Source organism: Carassius gibelio, chromosome A10, assembly GCF_023724105.1.
Source record: "Carassius gibelio isolate Cgi1373 ecotype wild population from Czech Republic chromosome A10, carGib1.2-hapl.c, whole genome shotgun sequence".
Classification (NCBI taxonomy): Eukaryota; Metazoa; Chordata; class Actinopteri; order Cypriniformes; family Cyprinidae; genus Carassius; species Carassius gibelio.
The window spans coordinates 14856910-14866469 of record NC_068380.1 but is presented as its reverse complement, the minus strand read 5'-3'; positions in this window follow the sequence as shown (position 1 = coordinate 14866469).

Genomic DNA, 9560 nt, shown 5'->3' with positions numbered 1-9560 from the left:
TAGAGTTTGATTACTTTTTCCCTTGTTTATATTTGTATTTAGTTTGCTAACTTTCCATGTAGCATTGGCATTTCTGGGTCAATGGCATGAACCTTTACATTACTTTACTCTACTTTACTTTACTTTACTTTATTTTACTATACTCTACTTTACTTTATCATAAGTGTGTTTTTATTTTCTTAATCTTTACATTTTAAAAAAAATTAGCATTAGAAAGTTTGGCATAATATTTTATATTTCTACCATTCAGAGGTGTAGTTATAATAATAATAATTCTACAAAATTATCATGTAGAATATTGAACTTAAACCTTATTAAAACCGATAACAATGTTTAGCGTGATTGTATTATTATTTCTTATTACAGTTTGCATGAAATATTAAGCAATACAGTTTTCAACAATAACTTGGTTTCTGAAGGTCATGTGACACTAAATAACTGGAGTTATAATGCTGAGATTTCAGTTTTAGATTTAATTTAATTTCACAATCACAGTTTTCTGGCATTTTTTAAACATCCCACCGACCACATACATTTGAACAGTGGTGTATGCTGTGTTTTTCACAGCGGTGTGAGAGAATGACACCTAAATTAGTCATTTGAGACAATTGCTGGTGACCATTTATGTTGCAGCCAACTGCTTCCTCTCTTTCCCTTTACATCTCTGCCTGCAGCGAGGCTTGGAAGAAGCTCCATTCCCAGAATTTGTTTTACGTCATCTTCACACACTTCTTTGAATTAAACTTCTCACCATGCCGGCTTTATCAGCAACAAGTAACGCCAGCAGACTGGGGATGAAGCTTATTTGGGATGTCACAGTCAAAACGCAGCCTTGAGAGTAAACAACATCAACCAGAGCTGACAAAAATAAGATATGGAAAAGGGATCTGGCCTGCTGAAATGTTTTTCTTATGTGTCAAAATGAGATTTCAGAAGTTCCATCAGCTCGACGTCAGGTGTTTTTGATCACTGATTCTTAACAGAGGAATCACTGTTGGGAGGCTTACATGAAAGAGGATGCTCTTCTTTTCCCTCCAGCGGAGGAACGAGCAAAATGTTTACATTCTCACAGCTGTGATGTATCGTACCGTGTCTCAGACACGCTTAGTCAGTTTGTTCAAATAGTCAAATAGTCTCATCCCATTTCCTTAAGTTACACAAATTATTTAATAAATTGACACAGGGTGATTATAGCTAAATAAAAGTACAACTGAAATTACAAACTAAAATAAAAGCAAAATTACTTTAAAATAAAAATGGAAAATATACATAAGAAAATAATAAAAAGAAAAACTAATAGGAAATCAATAATACTAAAATAACTCTAAATTATAGTATAGCATGTAATCATCAAGTTCCTGTTAATTTATTATGAAAAAAAAAGATTTAAATGGAAAGTATGATTTTTTTTATTTTTTTAAATGGGAAGTTTAAACATAAAATTAGGGGTTTGAACTCTATTTAAAACTTTATTTATGTAGAACATGGTATTCATTTTATAATAAATACAGTTTTTTGTTGTTGTTGTTGTTGTTTTTGTTTTGATTTATTGTTTTGTAGGAGCGCATATCACCCCTCAAACCAAATTAGTGAAATTATTTAAAACTCTCTCCTGTGATGTTCACTTAACAGTTATACCAAGATAAAGGAAAATTAATGAGTTCCATTTCTCACACTTTAATATTTTATGTAATATTTCATCCAGTATATAAGGAGATGTACTACGAATGACCCTATACATATTAATATCCATGCAGTCTTTAAATTGTAAAAATGTTGTCAGTTGGAGCTGTTGACCCATAGTCTTTCCTTGAAAGCAGATATTTCACTATAATTCCTTGTTTTCAGAATGACGAACCACTGTAATTCCTCCAGTACCTTTGAATCATATTGAACATAAATTATGCTTGAATCCAGGAGCAACCAGAGAGACGGGGCTTCAAAGAGTGAAGATAATTACTTGTGTTATCACCGCTGAAACAGACAAATCAGTCCCCGCCTGAAAGCTTGGACGATTAGCTGCGATATTGAATTCATGTAGATGAGGCCTCTCAAAAATCTATGCCATTGTAGATGTCAAGTACCAGCGAATTGAGGACTTGACAAAATATATTATTGGCTGGAACCAGTGAGTAAATGGAGGGTAAATGAAACGCAAGACATTTAATCACTCTGATAAAAACTCATTTCATTTAGCTGCGTTTCATTTAGACACTTGGTATTCCCAGCATTAAAAGACAGCATTTTTTTGAGCATGTGCTAAGAAACGGAATGAGGATCTGTATGTCTGTGTCAAGTCACTCATAAGTTGTTACAGGAACAAATTATGGTATTTAGATGTTTGAGGGGATAGACTTGACTGGAGTGCTTTTTGACAAACTGTGCTGCGTTTAGAGAAGTCTCTCCAGATACATTTCACTTCTCAGTCTTTTTTTAACTCACTGAAGAACATTTTCATGCTCGTGTTTGCAAAAGATATTAATCTCAAGGGACTGTGCCATTTTGCGCTGCTGAAACAGTTCCTTCATGCTACAGTTCAATGGCGCTGGAAAAAGATCAAACTCACCTGTTTCTGCTATTTTGTTTCTGGAGATCAGATGAAGATGGTTCCTCTCACAGGCTGGTCTGGGTTGGTTTGGTGCTGATCTAGCTAATGTTACATGCTGTGGTTTGACTAACAAAGGCTTGGTGCTTAACCAATTTTTTTTTTTTTTTTTTTTCACTTTTTTAAAAAGATTTTCATTTCAAATGCATCACATTTTCTACAAAAAAACATTAAGCAGCATGATGGTTTTCAGAATTGCTGATAATAATTATATTCTTATTATCATTATTATTAATAATATATGTTTCTTGTAAAGCAAAACATAATATTAGAATGATTATGATGACACTCAACTCTACCTATTATTCCATCCTGATGATCCGACGGTAGCTGCTCGCATCTCAGCTTGTCTAGCAGACATTTCTTCCTGGATGATGGAGCATCACCTTCAACTCAACCTTGCCGAGAAAGAACTGCTTGTGATTCCAGCAAACCCATCGTTTCATCACAATTTCACCATCAAGTTAGGCACATCAACCATAACTCCTTCAAAAAAGCCTTGGAGTTATGATTGATGATCAGCTGACTTTCTCAGACCACATTGCTAAAACTGTCCGATCCTGCAGATTTGCTTTATTCAACATCAAGAAGATCAAGCCCTTTCTTTCGGAACATGCTGCACAACTCCTTGTTCAAGCTCTTGTTCTGTCCAGGCTGGACTATTGCAATGCCCTCTTGGCAGGTCTTGGCAGGTCTTCCAGCCAGTTCTATCAAACCTTTACAATTAATCCACACCTCTGTTTATCAATTTGCACTGGCTTCCAATTGCTGCTCGCATAAAATTCAAGGCATTGATGTTTGCCTACAAAACTACCACTTGCTCTGCACCCATTTACCTAAATTCGTTACTTCAGACTTATGTGCCCTATAGAAGCTTGCGTTCTGCAAGTGAACTCTAACTTCGAAGCACAACTTCCTCTAACTTTAGCACTCACTATTCTAATTCTTTTCTTTAGAAAAAAATCTAACTACCGTTCATATATTTTTATATTCTATTTTATTTTATTTTATTATGCAATTATGTGTGAAAATTCAGCTTTGCATCACAGGAATAAATTACATTTTTAGATATATTCAAACAGTCATTTTCAAAATGTAATATGATTTTACAATATTTGTATTTTTGGATCAATCTTGGTGATTGTAAGAGACTATTTATAAAACAAAAAAGAAAAGAAAAATCTTACCGACCCCAATTTTTATGATAGTTTATATCTTTATCTTTTTCACTTTTAATTTCGACCTTACATTTTACATTTTGGACTTCTGATATTTTTATATTATAAAAAAAGTTAATCTTATTTCTAAAATGAAAGGTGGTAAGTTAATTTAGGAATACTGCAAATGCCTGCACAAAAGCTAAATGTTTTTCAATTAAGGTTTTCATAGCTATTTCCACTAAAGTAAAACATAAAATGTCTGCTACCCGTTTATTTTGTGAGATCTAGATCATTGTAACTCAGCCCTATACTCAAGATCCAGCTTTTTACACACATTTTCTTTCCTGCTTATTAAAAAAAAAAAATCCATACGACTCCAAGCTCTTTACACTCTCTGTTTTGTGAGCAGACAATGTACTGCTGCTTTCCCCAGAGGAAGATTATAGTAATTTATACTAATCTACCAGCGAATCAGACTCATCCTGCCCTGAACAGGGCAAATCTCATCTTAAATTGACATGTCCCTTAGGACATTACTGCAATCAGAACTGTGATTCACCACTCTCTGGACTCTCTTTTGCCCACTTCACTCAATTTTCCACTTCCAGATTTTACGAGGACTAACGTGAGTTTTCCACAATTTATGTGTTTCAATTGAGATATTTTACATGACTTTTTGCAATCATAGTTTTCATGCTACCTGTATCTGCTGTGCTAATATGAGCTGGTAAATAAGCTTCATTTGTAACATGTTCATTTATTACATGTTGTATTATCACAAATAACAGACATGCAGTAACACTTCAGTATAGGGACCAATTCACACTATTTACTAGTTCATTATTAGCATGCATATTGAGTTTATTACAGATAAAGCAAATATTAATTAATTTATTAATTTATTTATTATTTATATATTTATTCTGCATGACCATATTCTACATCCTACATACTTAAACTTAATAACTCGCTACTAACTATTAATAAGCAGTATTTAGGAGTCTATTAAGGCAAAAGTCATAGTTAATAGTAAGTTAATACAGTCCCTTCAGGCCGTTCTCACATGTAATTTATGTAATCAAGCAAGCTGCGCTGAAGTCCCTGTGAGCATAAACATAGCCATGAATTTTCACACCATAGCTTAAGTGTTATTTATTTCAAGGGTGTTTTAAAACCAAATTATTAAATAGTGTTTCCCTACAGCTACTCCTGTGAATGTCCAGTTGACTGAGTAACTGTTTGTTTGTTTGTTTGTTTGTCTGTCTGTCTGTCTGTCTGTTTTGTTATGCCAAGTTCTCTAATATCTAAATGTCTATGCTCTATTTTTGCATGATACCCTCATGTTTTCAATTTATTTCAATTTGTGTGAAATAATTTTACAATAATTTATCCATTCATTAATCATAAATGTAAGCATTTTACACATACATTTTTGTTGACAATATCCACCTTATTTTTCCAGTAAGAACAGACGTGGCCATTTGTCTGGCTTCGGGTCTCATCCATGTCCAGCTATTTTTATTTACCATTTTATGTATTATCTTAATTATGAACACACTGGTTTTACGTTCACTGCACATTGTATAGCCTACAAAGGGGATGACTTGCCCTGGGAAAGATAGCCTGCAAACGTCTCTTCCACAGGTAGCATCCTCACATATCCATGCTCCGCTAGAACTTCAACATTTCCATAATCAACATGTTAAAAAAAATGAAGCTGAGCTGAATACAGTCCTGACCACAGTCTCTCAAATTCTGAATGGAGATTGGCGAGAAACATAAGGCTCATGGGGTAAGGACAGTCATGGCCCGACAGAAAACCACGAGCAAGCTTCTGTTTCTCAACCCCTAAACTTGCTCCATTCTCTTAGGAGCACGAGCCGTAATCTCAAACATCTCCATGTATGCGGGCTAGCAAGCTGGGATGACTCAGAACTCACACTTTCCTTGTCATCACCTACTACATTCACATTCTCATCTCGACTGGATGACACCAGCAGCCTGCTGTCCGCCGAATCAGCTGACTCCAAAAAGAGCACATCCAGATTCTGCAGCTCACTTGAGCTTGCAACAGAAGAAACAGAAAGATCCTAAGATCCCCTCAACCAGAGCTTCCATTGTGCCTCAGCACCAGCGGGACCCGAGCCATGAGGTGCATGCTGATGGCATTCCCCAAAGTGTCCCCTAGGGGATGCAGTGTGGAGTTCCCTTGAAGGGGAACATATAATAATAGTAAAACAAATTTTTTTTTTTTTTAATTTTTTTTTTTCTTTCATTTCAGTGAATATTTACACAAATTGTGCACACTTTATTTTTATTATTGTTTTATTTTTGTCATATTTGATACATGCTTTGATACATGCTTTTATGGTACATATGGTTTGATAATATGGAGCTCTTCCTCAATGAGGGAATTTTTTTTTTTTTTTCTGTTATTCTGAGACCCAAATTGAGCAAACATGTGGAATGCCATTCTGTTACTGATGTTTATATGGCTAGACAGTTAGATGAAAATTTGATAGCTTGTAATGTACATCAGTAATATCTTTAAAAAAGTATAAAAGACTACTTAAATGCATATAAATAAATGGATAAGTAAACCTAAATTGATTTAGTCCAGTAAATCATCTTGAAATTTTACTAACTATATAAAAGTTCTTTTTTACGTTTACTTTATAAAAATCTGTTCAAATGTAAGACATGTTTACACTAAGATCTTTTATTTATTAAAAAGTATAAACTATCAATAAAATCACAAACGGCATGTTGTAGATTACATGTAATAGGTTTGTCAGCAGTTTTGATCATGTTGATAATTTAGAGGCTTTAGAAACTTGTGTCTCAAACATGATACAGTAGGCTTTATAGGGTTAATGTTGTTTATTGTAAACTGTATCTAAACCTCTGATAGACTGTCCCTAATGAAACGTTAACATTGCTGATAGATTATTGACATTTGCTCATAACTGAAACAATCAGCTCTGAGGTTTAAATTCCATTTCTCATTGCAATATTGGCAAAAAAAAATCATCCTGTCTACTTTCTCTGAAAACAGGAAGTTCCAGTAAGCTTCTATTAGAAGCCCACAGCGGCCAGACTGTCTCGCAATTTGCTGAACAAACAAAAAATAATGGTCGATCTAAATGGCCTTGGGCCAGATAATTGCAATGCTTTGTAATGGCCATTGATTTTTGACTCCCCCTCCAAATGATTGGGCTGGCGAAAGGTCTGATTTGGTGTAGGAGTGATACGACAGACATATGATATGGTTCTTACACACTCCTGGACCTCACGCCCTCTTCCGATCGATGCTTTTACCAAGGATGTCAAAGCCAAGACTGATTGTTTCCCACCCCTGGATGCAACTGCAAAGAAAATGCCTTTTGTGTTGAATCAGCTGCAAATCACGGCTCACCTGCCTCATCTTCTTATCTGCTTCTCTCAAGTGTGATCCAAAGACGAGTGAGAATAAGGTTGACTTTTAATTTAACAACTGAACTGACATTAATGTTGAGCAGCTGAGAGAGCATTTGAATCGCATTTTGAGGATGTGTTTGTTAAGTGCCAGGAAGTTCACTCTGCTAGTGGCTTGTGAAAAATGAATGCCCGCATGCATTGTGAATGCAATTCTGTTGGGTTTCACAATGTGTTGTGCAAAACAGGGTGGAAAACAACAAATTGGTTTAGAAATGCTAGCAGTACACTCCACAGTCCCTCAAAATGTCTAATGGTATTGAATTTTGACTTTTATGTAAATGTGTCTATTCAAACCAATGGCTATTGACATTTATGCAATATCATTTTCTCAAAGTAGCTTGCCTCAAAACCTAGAGTGAGGTGCAGACCTGTGTGGACCTGAGCAATTGGTGTTGTGATCAAATTATTATTTATACACCTTTAGAGACAAAGCAAAGTGAAACTTAGATTTTTCTGGGTTCATATTTTTCAGTTCAGGACACATATCTTGAGGGGACTGTCATCAATTTGTTTTAAATATTTGTTGTATATTATTATTATTTACTTATTCTATGTGTCTTGCCACTGTAATTTATTTGTGCTGTGGAAGCGTATAACCACAACAAAAATCTTTTTATGTGTTTTTTTCTTTCAATGGGAAAATGTTCTTGTCTTGTTTGTCAGTAGATTTATTTTATTTTATTTTATTATTATTTTTGCAATAGGAAAATGTTCGGTAACACTTTATAATAACTGCATGCTATTAATCATTAGTTAAGCATTAGGAAACAGTTAATTAATCATTTATAAAGCATTAATAAACATTCATAAGAAGTTTATAAATGCAGATATAAATGCTTTATACCTGATTTAAAAGCATATCTATAATGTGTTTAATAATTGTTTTTTCATACTTTATTAATGATCAATTTATCATTTCTAAATTAAGTATAGCATTATTTACACACCAGTTATTAAGGAGTTGTCAGTGGTTCATAAGATCACTTAGAAATTGTAAGTAAATGATTAATAAATTATTTAAATGTGCATTCATACATCTTTTTATTCAGACATATAGTAATAGTTACTTATAGTGTTAATAAATGGTTTATTAACATGTATTTCTACTGTAATTCAGGGTTAATTCAGGTGGTTATAAAACATATGTAGTTGTTAGTTAACTATTTTTGTGAGCTCATCTAAAGTGAGGACTATTTATGCCTTGTAAAGCTTTTACAAATGAGATTTAAAGGCTGTTAATATTTATATGTTCTGTATCACTGTGTTGTGTTTGTTTCCGTTTTTTTGTTTAGAAGATAACTGAGCCTTTAAATATACTTTATAAATGCTTTACAAGGCATAACTAGTCCTCACTTTAGATGAGCTCACATAAATAGTTAACTGACCACTACTAAATGCTTCATAACTACCTGAATTTACTACATTTCTTGTGATCTTATGAATCACTGGCAACTCCTAAATAGCTGGTTTGTAAATAATGCTATACTTCATTGAGAAATGATAAATTGATCATGAATAAAGTATGAAAATACATTTATTAAACACATTATAGATATGCTTTTAAATCAAGAATAATGCATTTATATCTGTATTTATAAACTGCTTATTACTGTCTATTAACGCTTTATAAATTATGAATTATCTGTTTACTAATGCTTAATTAATGATTAATAGTGTGCAGCTATTTTAAAGTGTTACCAAATGTTCTTATCTTGCTTGCGTCAGTAGAATTTTTTTTATTTTTTTTTTAACCAAAGGCCATGAAATCAACTTAATAACAATAGTAATTACAATAAATGTCAATAGTTCTGACACACATTTCATTAAAAAGTTATTAAAGATTCTGTGGGGTCCAAACATTTGACATTATAATAACATCATTTAAGTGTAACATTCAAATATTAACATAATTTGTATTAATTGTGAATTTCTTCATATTTGGTTTGCCCATTTATGTGTAGAGGAGCAGTTGACCCAAAAATGATAATTAAAAATTATATATCAAATCCATTTCGAAGAATGTAGTTTTAAAGTTTTTAAAAAGTAAATTATGACAGAATTGTCATTTTTGTGCAAACTTAAGCAAAAGGCAGAAAAACCAAATATGACGAAATTCAGTCACAAATGTACTTATATGATAAGGAGTCTAGAATTTTTATTGAATTTTTAAAAATCTATTAAACTTGAAATTGTATGCCACTTTTAATTATTTTTAATGCATTTATTCGACCACAGTTGTATGTTTGTTTTACTTTCAAATTCTAAAACTTACAGTTTTGAAGCTTTGTTTCAGGTTCAGAGTCAGTTGTAGGCATTTT